This window comes from Lichenostomus cassidix, chromosome 2 (genome assembly GCF_008360975.1).
Source record: "Lichenostomus cassidix isolate B80296 chromosome 2, HeHo_3.0, whole genome shotgun sequence".
Lineage (NCBI taxonomy): Eukaryota > Metazoa > Chordata > Aves > Passeriformes > Meliphagidae > Lichenostomus > Lichenostomus cassidix.
The window spans coordinates 149970758-149983112 of record NC_139482.1 but is presented as its reverse complement, the minus strand read 5'-3'; the positions used below and the strand labels follow the sequence as shown (position 1 = coordinate 149983112).

The 12355-nt window shown below is 45.2% G+C and overlaps 1 protein-coding gene across 1 annotated transcript in view; it reads left to right on the top strand.

Annotated features, from left to right (window-relative positions):
* LOC146442497 (lymphocyte antigen 6E-like) overlaps positions 1 to 12355 on the top strand; it is a 377509-nt gene that overhangs the window by 336501 nt on the left and 28653 nt on the right. The window lies entirely within an intron of this gene.

Genomic DNA, 12355 nt, shown 5'->3' with positions numbered 1-12355 from the left:
CTCTTCTCAGCAAAAGTGCATGATTGATTTAAAAGTGAAGTGCACTGAGTTGTTCAGACTCTCAACCAGAGTCATTAGTAGCCCATGAGGGAGAAGAGGCACTTTGTAGAACTGTGGATTGTTGGGCAGAGCTCTTGTTGGGTACACTGAGTAAAGAACCCTTAGAAAAGAAACGAGAACAATCTCATCCCTGCCCATGTTTGAGGAATAATATGCACAGAAAACCTGAGGCAGTTCAGGACAAGGGAGAGGAACTGAACCTCAATCAGCTCCCCTTGACAACCAAAGAGGCTTTGTGAGAGAAGAACCAGCACTCAACAGAGAGCCAGGAGCTGGGGCTTTGTTGCTTGATGCATTCTCAATTCCCTGAGTTCATTACCTCAAAAATTTCATCCCAGGGTTATCCAGGCTGGAGCCAGAGAAGATAGCAGGGAAAGGAGCTCAGAACATTTTAAACTGAAATGTTTATTTTGCAATAGATTGGGCTCAATTTTCTGGCCCCAAAGATGTCCAATCCTGGGATTGAGGTCTCTGCCTCTTCAAGTCCTTCCTCTTCCAGAAAAGTTTTGCACTCAGATGGATTTAGCTCCATTCCCTGCTCCATCCCTGGTGTTTTTCCAGTGATGAAGGATAACAGTACCGGGTGAGATGCAACTGGCAATATGCACTCAGCTGGAGAAACAAATGGTCTCATTCCTTTTACAACAGGGAATAAATGCCCAGTGCACCTCCCAGATATCCCTTTTGAGCTCAGGTTGGAAAGGCAGAAAACATCTGATGGCCAAAAATGCCTCAAGGAGAGCTGCTGACCTTGGTGTCTCCAGCTCTTTGCAGCTCATTTGACCACAAACTCTTGGCAAGAGTGAGAAAGAAACTTGGAAAATGCAATTTGGTTCCACAACTGAACTCTGCCTTTGTTAAAAGCATCAGGAAAGAAGTGAAAAAAAAAAGCATTGAGGGGACAGACTGGTGACAAGGGTGCATCCAGTGTCACCCCATCCTGGGACAGTGCAGGGAAGCTACAGGTGAGCAGGTTTAGAGTTCTCATGGTCTGTGGACTTGGCCAAAATTGTCATGAACAACCCAAAGCTTGCAGAGCGAAAAAGCAAGAGCTGCACCAACCCTGCCAGAGTTCAAGAAGGGTTTGGACAATGCTCTCATGGACAGGATGGGATTTTTGGGGTGTTCTGTGCAGGGCCAGGAGCGGGATTTGATGATCTTTGGATGTCCCTTCCAGTTCAGGGACTTTGAGGGTTCTGAACTCAGCGGGAGGTGCTGAGCTCTTCCAGCAGAGGGGGGCAGAACTCCACTGTACGGTGGGAATTAAAACCAGGAAAACACTACAAAGGGGGAAATCTGCCCTTGTCATCATCCATCCCCACACGTCCCATTCCCACAGGATACAAGATCAGTGGTGGCTTCAGTCAGGGAGGTCTGAGAGAATGGGCAAAGAGAGGTCATGGGGAAAGGGGATGAGGACTGATGGCCAAAGCTGCACTGGAGCAACATGGACAGGATGAGGATGGGAGGTGGGAAAAGAAGATGAAGCTGGGAAATGCCTGGCTGTGCCAGGTAAACTCATAAGGTTTCCAATTTTGTCCCAATGTCTTCCAGGTTTGACTCTAATCATTATTATTTCCTTGCTTTCTGACAATTGCAGATGAAAATCCCTAGAGAGTCATTGGACCTAGACTCAGTAATTAATTCAAAAAACACCTTACTACTGCTCCTGGTTCTTGGAATAAGAAGTCACCTGGAATGAGTGTAGCCCAGGGATGGATTAACCACCTCAAACTATTGAAATCCCCTTCAAAACCAGAGTGGGAACCACCCCTGTGTTTTCTGGGGCAAGATCGAAAATGCAGATATTCACAAGCATGCCAGGGGCAGAGGAAACAGCCTCAGGTAACACCAGAAGCAGTTTAGATATTAGAAAAAAATTCTTCACTGGAAGGGTGGTCAGGCACTGGAACACTGTGGAATCACCATCCCTGGAAGTGTTCAAAAGCCTTGTGGGTGTGGCAGTTGGGGTCAGGATTTAGTGGTGGCCTTGGCAGTGCTGGGTCAATGGTTGGACGTGATGATCTTGAAGGTCTTTTCCAGCCTTAATGATTCCATGATTCCAGAGGTGGTGGAGAAGGCATGTAAGACCAAGCACTTACAGAACTGAGAAAAACATTAATTCTTGATAATTTTTATTTCCCTTCTCTTTTTATTGTGACTGCACTGATGGGCCCCTTAATTTCCTTATTCAGGACAGCTTCAAGAAGGAGCCAAGATGGATATAGTGCATATATTAATTATTTTGTAGAATCATAGAATGATTTGGGTTGGCAGGGACCTTAAAAATTATCCAGTTCCACCCCCCTGCGATGGGCAGGGCCACCTTCCCCACCACCACGTTGCTTTGTTCATTTTTTTCCTTGGTTTTAGCCTTTTTTTTGTCCTTTATCTCCTTTTTTAATCAAAGAGATTGCAGCGTTCAGTGATGTAAATCATATTTATCGACTTCCCAGGCAGGCGTTCTGTGTGTTCACAGCCCAACTGCTCCCCTGGATCTCCTTTTTCCACATAATTAAGGCAGGCTGTGAAAATTCCATTATTGACACAATGGGCTCTAATGGCTCCACTTATCACATCCAAACGGTGCTCTGGGTGCTCTCCCATCATGGAGCAGGACTTTGTCCCAGACCTGTTCCTACAACACTCATTTGTCCCACGGAGGAGTTGCAGGCAGGTTTTGTGGTTTTTACAGCTGATTTTTAATCATTAGGAATTTAAAGGTTGCTATGTACATCCAGCTTGATTCCTGACAGAGTTTATGATGATTTTTATGGAAGACATGGCCATTTTCATTACTTTTTAGGCTATATTTAGGGATTTTTAGGATCCTGTTGGGTTAAAGTGAACCTGCAGTGTCAGTGTGGTTTTCAGTCATTCCCCCCTGAATGTTTATCAACTTTCACCTTGTTAATTTATATTCCTAGCAGAATGGGAGTTTACAAGGGTATGGAATAATAGGACAAGGGGAATGGATTTAAGATGAAGGAGTGTAGATTGAGATTGGATATTGGGAATAAATCCTTCCCTGTGAGGGTGGAGAGGACCTGGCACAGGCTGCCCAGAGAAGCTGTGGCTGCCCCTGGATCCCTGGAAATGTCCAAATTCAGGTTGGATGGGGCTTGGAGGAACCTGGGACAGTGGAAGTTGTCTCTGCCCATGAGATGGTCATTGAGGTCCCTTCCAACCCAAACAATTTCCTGATCCTCTGAATTTTTATCATGCAAAACCAGGGATTCCCAAACTTACTAAAAGCCGTCATGTTTTTAATACAGAGCTGATGTGTTTTTCCATCGCTCCTACATGTGCTCAGATAATACTACACAAAAAATTTAAATACAAGCCCTGCTCGAAAATCAGATTTTATTTCGTCCAGAATCTTACAGGACCACTTGGCGGCATAAAGTGTTTCGTATGTTTCTGAAGGAAGAGAATCTTGACATTTTCAAAATGAACCTTTTTGACTTCTTCTTTCTGAAAAGCACCACTTAAACACCGACTTCAACTCAAAAAAAAAAAAAAACAAGAGAAAGAAAGAAAAAAGTAAGAGAAAGGTTAGAAAGCTCAAAAAAGAACTGGAATTTACTGGTTTGGCACTCTGAGGCTTGTGCTGAGTTGGTGCAATAAGAAATGTTTTTTTCCAGCTTCCTTTTAAAACACTGAAATATCAGGAGAATTTCTCATCTGACGTGACTTTGTCCTATTTTGTCCTCTCCTCATTTGATTATTCAACTAAATAACCTCAGACATTTCCCTTGGTTCAAGATTTCCACCCTCTGTGCTCCTCAGCTGCAGGAATTTCAGGAACTCAGAATATTCCGTGTGTCATTGGAATTGTGTGAAATCCTTCCTCACTCAGGACAAAGTTATTTTCCCAACAGGAACAAGGAATAATCCCACTTTGTGACCAGGATCACAAAGCCTGTGTTACGCACTTGGAAAGTTACAAATCCTCTCCTTGGAGGGTCCAAATTGACTGACAGTTTTGACAGCAGGAAAAAAGCCAAACTTAAACATTTTACCTTAAATAATAGCCTTAAAATCTGTCCTAGGTTTGGGCAGTGATGTCAGGGCAATACTCTAGGAAGTCAGTGCTGATCACAGAATTCCAGAATGGTTTGGGTATGGAAGAACCTCCAAGATCACCACATTCCACCCCCTGCCATGGGCAGGGACAATTTCCACTGTCCCAGGTTGCTCCAAGCCCCATCCAGCCTGGCCTTGGACACTTCCAGGGATGTGGCAACCATAGCTTCTCTGGACAACCTGTGCCAGAGCCTCACCACCCTCACAGGGAAGGATTTCTTCCAATATGCCATATAAATCTACCCTCTGGCAGGATAAATCCATGTCCCCTCGTCCTGTCCCTCCATCCATCTCCAGCTCTCTTGGAGCCTTCAGGCTCTAGAAAGACACAATAAGGTTTCCTTGGTGGTGGCCTCAGCAATTCTGTGTTAAGAGTTGAATTTGATGACCTTGGGGGTCTTTTCCTACCCAAACAATGCCATGATTCTCCAACCATGGAAAGACCATCAGCTCTTTGGTGCAACCTGCATTCCTTGCAGTCCTAGAGTCACAGGGGACATTCCAGGGGTTGGTTTTCCCAAAGGAGGCAGAGGCTGGAGAGAGGGATTTACTAAATGTCTGAGGGTGAAGGTAGGAAGGAAAATTGTCTGGAGACATCTTTGTTCAGTGTAGGACTTCACCAATATCACATCCACCTCATTTCCTGGGGTGGGAAATGAGGGACAGGGCTGAATTTCAAGGGTTGGAAACAGAAGACAGGGTGGGTTTTCCCAGGAAAGCATTTCCATCACTGCTCTGTGCTTCCCAGGCTCACTTTCCTCAGAAATCACCACTTTTTTTCCTCATTTTTAGTAAAGGTTCCTAAATCTCCTTGCAATCAAGTAGAGGAGACACTAATTCATTATATCCCAAAGATCTTTGCCCCTGAGGACTCCCCTTGCACAGGGAGTTCCAGAAAACCAAATCCAAACTGAACCAAGGCACGGCTGTGTCAGAAATTACTTGGAAGACTTTAAGACCTGAATCTTCCATCTATTTCAGGATTAAGGTGACCTTAATGCAGCGTGGTTCACTTCCCTTTGGCTTGATCAGAAAGGCGTGTCTGGGAATGAATTAAGCTTGGCTGAATTAATGCCACCTTTGATCCTCATTAAGTTTGGACACCCAGGCGTTTAGGCTGGCCTAAGTTCTTCCACCATAAAAATCAGTGCTGAAGGCTGAGGGAAGGCTGGAAATCTGCACAGAAACTGCTGGAAAAACATCCAAGCTGAGGCAATATTTTTTTGCCAAAACCAGACACCAGCAAATTCCACCCTCTGGAGCCATGGATATATTCCTGGGAACCACAGAATGGTTGGATGGGGCTTGGAGCAGCCTGGTCTAGTGGGAGGTGTCTCTGCCCATGGCAGGGGTTGGAATTTAAATTTTTTAGGTCCATTCCAATCCCAACCATTCAATGATTCTGTGATATTGAGAGAGCAAAAATCTTGTTTTTCTCTTTCTCACTGATCTGTGGATGCCTGACTGGGACAACACCACTCAGATCTTCCCAGATTTTGTTTGGCATCAGGCTATTGCCTTCATCCCAGTCATTCCACATGAAATTCAGGTTAAACCTCACTTCATCATGCATGCATAGACTGATTCAGCTTTACACAATGTCTGTGAAACCCCAGCACCTGGAATGGCAGAGATATGCCATGAAAATCCAGGAAATGTTGCTTCCTGTATACCTTTCCTACATGAGTTTGGAACAGCTGCTCAGTGTCATTTTTTGGGATATGTCACATGGGATCTATCAAAATCCTGCATAATTTACACTTTTCCTGACAATCTTCACTCTGTTTTTCATTTCTTTTCCCTTAAATCAGATTAGATAAAGAGGCTGAGCCCTTTCAACATCCCTGATGTTGCTTCCTAGATCAAGATCCCAAGAGGAGGAAAAACAGTGGAATATCAATACAGCTGATTTCTCATGGAATCACGACAGGAAATCTAGGATATTTGTCACCTGTATCAGCAGAAATCACTGCCTGGCGTCCCCTCTAGCAAAAGGGTGGAGCTGTGCTGGTCAAAATCCTGCAGAGTGAATTAGGGCCTGGCAGAAAGGAAAACAATCAAGGAAAGTCTGCCTCGTGAGGTTATTTTGAATTCATTTGACCCAGTGAACTCAGGCAGAGCTGCCTCTCCAGGAACTGGACATATTTAGTTCCTGATTTCCAAAACCAGCATTCCTTGGATCCACAAACCTGGACACCAGCTCTGTTTGCCATCCAAGAAAGAAATTGGGATGACCCAATTCATCCCAAACTTTCCAATGTGTTCAGAGCACAGAAAAAAATCTGATTTTCTGCCCCTTTCCACGCTGCTGTGGCTTTAGGCATCCACCTTTTTCTGCTTTTGTGGAGGATTCTCCCCGCAGCTCATGAAGTCATGCCTGAATCTGGATTTCCTTGCAATTTTGACTATCAGAAGAAATCAAGGAATTGTGTTTTCCCCCCCTGCTCAGCCATTCCTGTGCTGCTTTACCTGATTGCTGAAATCCAGGTGTGATCAGAGTCCAAAGCTGCCAATCCAGCACCTTTTCCATAGAGTGAGAAAAGCTTGGGGGGGAAAATAAAAACAATAAAGACTAATTTTCAAAATAAATAAAATAAGGAAAGCCCTGACATGCTCAGCCCCTGCCAAGCAGGACTTTAATAAACATTCAGAGCTTGTTCCTCTGTCGCTGAGGCTTTACCTCTCAGAAAGTACAAAATGTCAATCAGGATTTTCTCTGTTGGAAGCAGGAACCCAAATCTCTATGGAAACCAGACGGAGGTGATGGTGCCTATGGAGAGGTTTTCTGCATACATTCCCAACCTCACAGTTTACATTTGCTGGAGATTTTATTGCCACTGTAGTTCTGAAAAAGATAAAAAAATGTTTTATCTTCCTTGGAACTGCAGATTCTGACGTCATTGTTCTCTCTCCTTCCTTCTCCCTCCTCCTGCCTCAGTCAATGAACCCTTTGGTTTTACTTATTTACTGCCACATTAGGAAAGATTAAATTATTGATGTAGGTGAAAAATGAATCCAATCCAATGAATCCCCTCAACACAGGATGTCAGGATATAATGAGGATTTGCAGCCTCACAGGATGGATTTGATCAGGGAGGTGCAAGCAGAGGGAATATTTTGGGAGTAGACAGAGGCCTCACTGCAGCACAAATATCTGTGGGAGAGCAAAATAATGGAGTTTTTTTTCAATACAAAAAGTATCATATCCTGACTGCATTCAGCCCTGACTTCTTGGAAACACAACCCCAAATTTTTCTGTTAGGCAAGTGATCTCAGAACCCTCCAGCATCTCATCCTGAGCATCCCAGAAGGGCATGCTGCTCACAGTTCCTATTCTTGCCAGAAGCCAAGCCAGGAAACAAAGCCCTCGGAGTTGCTCTGTGGGTGGGTAGTTTCTCTTTCTCTTTTGTTGCTCAGTTTCCAGCTCTTGAGCAAGCAAAAAGAGAAATTGGTGAGTTATTCAACACCTGAGAAGCTGAAGGGGTGAATCCACCACTGGAAAAAAAGAGAAATTTGTGAGTTATTCAACATCTGAGAAGCTGAAGGGGTGAATTCACCACTGGAAAGGAGAGTAATTGGTGAGTTATTCACCATCTGAGAAGCTGAAGGGGTGAATTCACCACTTGGGGTAGATTTCACTTCCTGAAGAAAGTTCAGGAGTTGTTCTGTGCCTGCCATGGTGGAGCCTGGGATTTGAAATGGAGCTTGGCAGTGCACAGGGTTGAAAGATTAGAGACAAACAAATTAAAAAGCTCCCACGCAGCGAATATGTGGAGGACAGGACTGTGGAGTGCCAAGGGAGCACGGAGGGGACAGAGTGAAGGGTCAAGGGACAGATTTCATGAGCTGGATGGATATAAAAAGCAGTGTGACGTGGCTGTGACGACCATGCAGGGAAGGTGGAGGTGACAAACCACGAGGACCTTGGCCCTGCTCCTCACAGAGCCATTAAATCCCTGCCAAAATCTGACTGCAAATCAACGGGAGCTGCCACTCCTGGGGTAGGGGTTTAATAAATGTCCCTGCAGGAGATGCTGGGAATGGTGTCAGCTCTGAATCCTGCTGCTCTTTGGTCCTTAAATACGAGTCACAACCTGTCCCCTGCTGGTGAAGATTTTCCTGTAGCTCATCCCATGCCGTGGGAAGGGAAGTGGCCACCTCCCCATTTGCTGTGTCTGAAAGTGCCAGAGGTTTTCATGGAATCACAGAGTGGTTTGGGTTGGAAGGAACCTTGGAGACCATCTTGCTCCAACCCTTCAGCCATTGGGCATCTTCCACTAGATGATGCTGCTCAAAATCCTGTCCAGCCTGGCTTGGGACACTTCCAGAGATGGAGCAGCCACAGCTTCTCTGGGAAATCTGTGGCAGGGTCTCACCACCACCCTCACAGGGAAGAATTTCTTCCCAATATCCCATCTATCCCTGCCCTCTGGCAGTGGGAAGCCATTTCCCCTTGTCCTGGCACTCCATTCCTTGTCCCAAATCCTTCTCCAGCTTTCTTGGAACCCTTCAGGCACTAGAAGGGGATCTGAGGTCTCCCTGGAGGCTTCTCTTCTCCAGGTGAACATGCCCAGCTCTCCCAGCCTGGCTCCAGAGCAGAGGGGCTGCAACCCTCTGAACATCTCCATGGCCTCCTTTGGACTTGGTCCAACAAGTTTTGTTCTGGAATATTCAAAGGCATCACGGAGGGAATTCTGGGAAACTCCATTTCCCTTGGATATTTCCCATATTTCCCTTGGATATGTCCCATCCTGTCCCTGTCCTTCATGGGAACATTATTCACAGCACACTGCAACTCACAGATCATGTCCTAAACTATTTTTAAAGATCTTCAAGATCCCCACATTTTCTCAGTTTAGCTCATTTTTACCAATGGCTGGAGGGAGCAAGACAGCCCCTTCCTGCTTGCAGAAGCCTTTTCTGAGCTGGAATTTTCAGGATATGGGAAATTGAGTTTTAAAAATGGATCCCCACACTCTTTTCTGTGACTGCCACTATCCCTTTCCAATCCCAGAGGTTCATTTTGGCTTCTTCCCTGGTCACTGGTTGTCCATGGGACCATGTTTTAAATAGGGTTGTTCCTGTGATCCAATGGATTTTCTTCATGTGGATGTTATTAATTCATCAAGAACACTTTCTGCACCAGGACTTTCTCACTGCACACCCTTTTTTTGTCTAATCTGTCCTCCCACTCATCACTCTTATTTCACACCCAGTCATGCCCTACTTTAAATTTAATAAATCTTTCAACTCCACTTGCACTCGTCCTGTGTCTCCTCAGTAGGTCCAGAGACAGCAGCTGCCATGGGGCTGCACCTTGCTGATGGAGTATCTGACATCACCACCCATGATTTTGGAGAGTATTTTTCCCTACCCTACAATTAAATCTCACTGTTGTCACAACTTCTTGGCACCTCAGGGATTGAGCTTTTCCCTTTCCACGTCTGTATTTTACCGAGAAAATTCCATCACTGCAGAGGACAACCCCTGAAAAACCTCCCCAGCTTCCACCTCTGTTCTCTGAGAATATTCCTCTTTCCCTATCTTTGCTGGGACTTTTTTTTTCTTTTACTGAACACTGAAGCCGAGTTTTTCCAACTGCTGCATTTCTGAGCAGCGACGCAGAGAGATTTCTGGTGGGGGAGAGCTCAGATCTCTGCTTGGGGAATTATCTCTACCCCAGGATGTGTGAAAAAATGCAGAAGCCAAGTTGTCCCTCTGGCAGGACACTGCTGAGAGTGCAAGGGACATGAATGGCTTGGGGAACTAAATGAGATCCGAGTGCTTCCATGGCTGCTGTTGCTAAGGAGACGCTTCCTTGGCATCTGCATAACGAGCACTCCCCTACCATTAACTCCGGGAGAAATGAGGCTCCCAGGTACCCAGTGATGAGGAGAAAGAAAGAAAGACAGAGCCAGAATTTTAAAAGGGAAAATACCCTCGGAGGTTTCAACAACCAAACAAATCCAGAGCTCTGTTCACACGCGTGGGATTGAGGAGGGGTTTCCACACCGGTGATGGAGCCTCTGAGCCAAAAGCAGAGTGAGGATGGTGAAGAGAGATCTAAACCACTTTTTTCTTTCTGCATGCAGCAAATATTTAGGTCAGGAGCTGAGATTCTCTGCATCTGGTTGGAGTTTGTCTTTTCCACTCCTCCCAGCAAGAAATCTCTGTGTTGAGCTCTTTGGAGGGGAAGGAGGAGAAAGCATAGAATTGTCAAATTGGGATGGAAGAGAACTCAAAGATCATTCCCCTTCCCTGCAAAGGAACACTTTCCACTAGATGAGGTTGTTCACGGGCTTATCCAGCCTGACATTGAGAGAAAAAGTTTCCACAAATTTATCCTACACTCCAGAACCTTACACTCATCAAGAGAAAGATCCACACTGTGTGAAAGGGGCTTTGAATCCCATCCTTGTCCCTTCATCCCTCTAAAGAAGAGGTAATGCCACATGTGCCACAGATGTTGGACTGGCTCATGACCCAGGAGATGTGGGACAGGAGTGGCTGGGGCAGCTGGAGGAGATGGAGCAACATGACTGCAGAGAATTTAGGAATTCAGATCTGGAATTGCCCCTCAAGGGGTTTGCAGACCACCGAGAACCCATTTCTCTAAGATGAATTCCCAAAAGTGTCCAGCCCTGGTGTTCTTTAGTTTTTTTCCCTGCTTTTTTCCTGTTTTTTCCTTTGGGCTAGCTTCAGAATCTTCTGGAAAAGCAACTAGCATGGTTAACAGCCCATTCCATAGATTTTTTCCACTTGTCTGGAGTGACATGCTGAGCATTTTAAATTGCCTATAATAAGTGAGTCCAAAGCTGCCCTTGGAAGAGAGAATTTTGAACTCCCTGATGTCTGTGTTTATCTTTTCCTTGATTTGGGATTTTTCAAGGGAAAACAAGGCATTGTTCTGCAGCTCCAGCCTGCCTTAGCCCCCAGTTTTAATCAAAGACATCCATTCTTCACCTCTAATTATCCGCAATAGTGGCCTAATTTGCATAGTGCCCTTTTCCTGAAATGACACAGTAAAAGCATTTTCTCATTATTTCCCTGACTTTATTCCCTATCATTAATGCTGTCAGGATGACTCAGTTCTAGACAAGGATTTTTGTCTGAGAACCTCAGGTTTCCTGTCAGTCCCTGAACCTTTCAGCTGCCTGTTTGGCATGATTAAAGATGCTGCTTTGTTGACCTGTTAATCACACACTTTTCCCAGTGCTGGACTGCTGGGATGCTTTCCAAACTGGGGAAATGATGCTGAGAAGTCTCTGGCTGATTGTTAACTGTTCACAGTGAAAATGTTAGAGCTGTTTTGTGTTCCAATCACAGGTAGCCAGACTGGCATTCAGGTGTTTCCTTCCAACCCTTCCACCCTTAAACTTCTCTTCTCCAAGACACAAAATCACAAAATCACAATATTTGGTTTGGGCTGGAAGGGACCTAAAAGATCATCCAGTTCCAACCCCCTGCCATGGTTAGAACTTCCTTCCACTATCCCAGGTTGCTCCAATCCCTTTAAAACAGACCAGCTCAACTCTCCTGCTTGGAGTTTTACAGACTCCTAATAAAACCTTCCTGAATATCATCCCAGGCTGGAGTTTCCTGTTCTCTCTCTGAGGTTTTCTTTGCTGCAGGGGCTTTTATCTGTCTGTTCCTTTGAAACTCCCCGTCTGCTGCCTGTTCCCAGCTCAGCTCTCTGCCTCACATATGTGAAGCTTGAATACTTTCCCTCACAGCTCCTGACTGTTTACTGCAGTATTTAAAAAAAAAAAAAAAGAAAATATCAAGCCAGGCAAAAACGATGATTAATGGCCTCATGCAAAGGGAGAGCAGCCATCCACAATCTGCATCAGCACCAGGGCTGAGCCCTCACAGTTCTCTTTTCTCCTTCCTTTTGTGTGTTTGTGTGTGTTGCTTTTTTATGCTTTTCTCTCTTAGATGGCTCCAGAAGTCCATCATTATGTCCTGAAACTCTCCCTCCCCCTGGGACAGATGGAGCTTATCAAAATGAGAAAGGGGAAAAGAGGCAGCGTTAATTCAGCTCTGCTAATGGGAAAGCATTTCTGGATATAATTGGGAATATGCACATGGAACAGGGTCAGCAGCAGAGGGAAGGGGTAAAGATACCAGGATATTCCTTCCAGGGGGAAAAAAGGGCCTTAAAATAGTAATAAAAACTCTAAATGTGATCTTTGCCCCTCAGAGCTGCTCA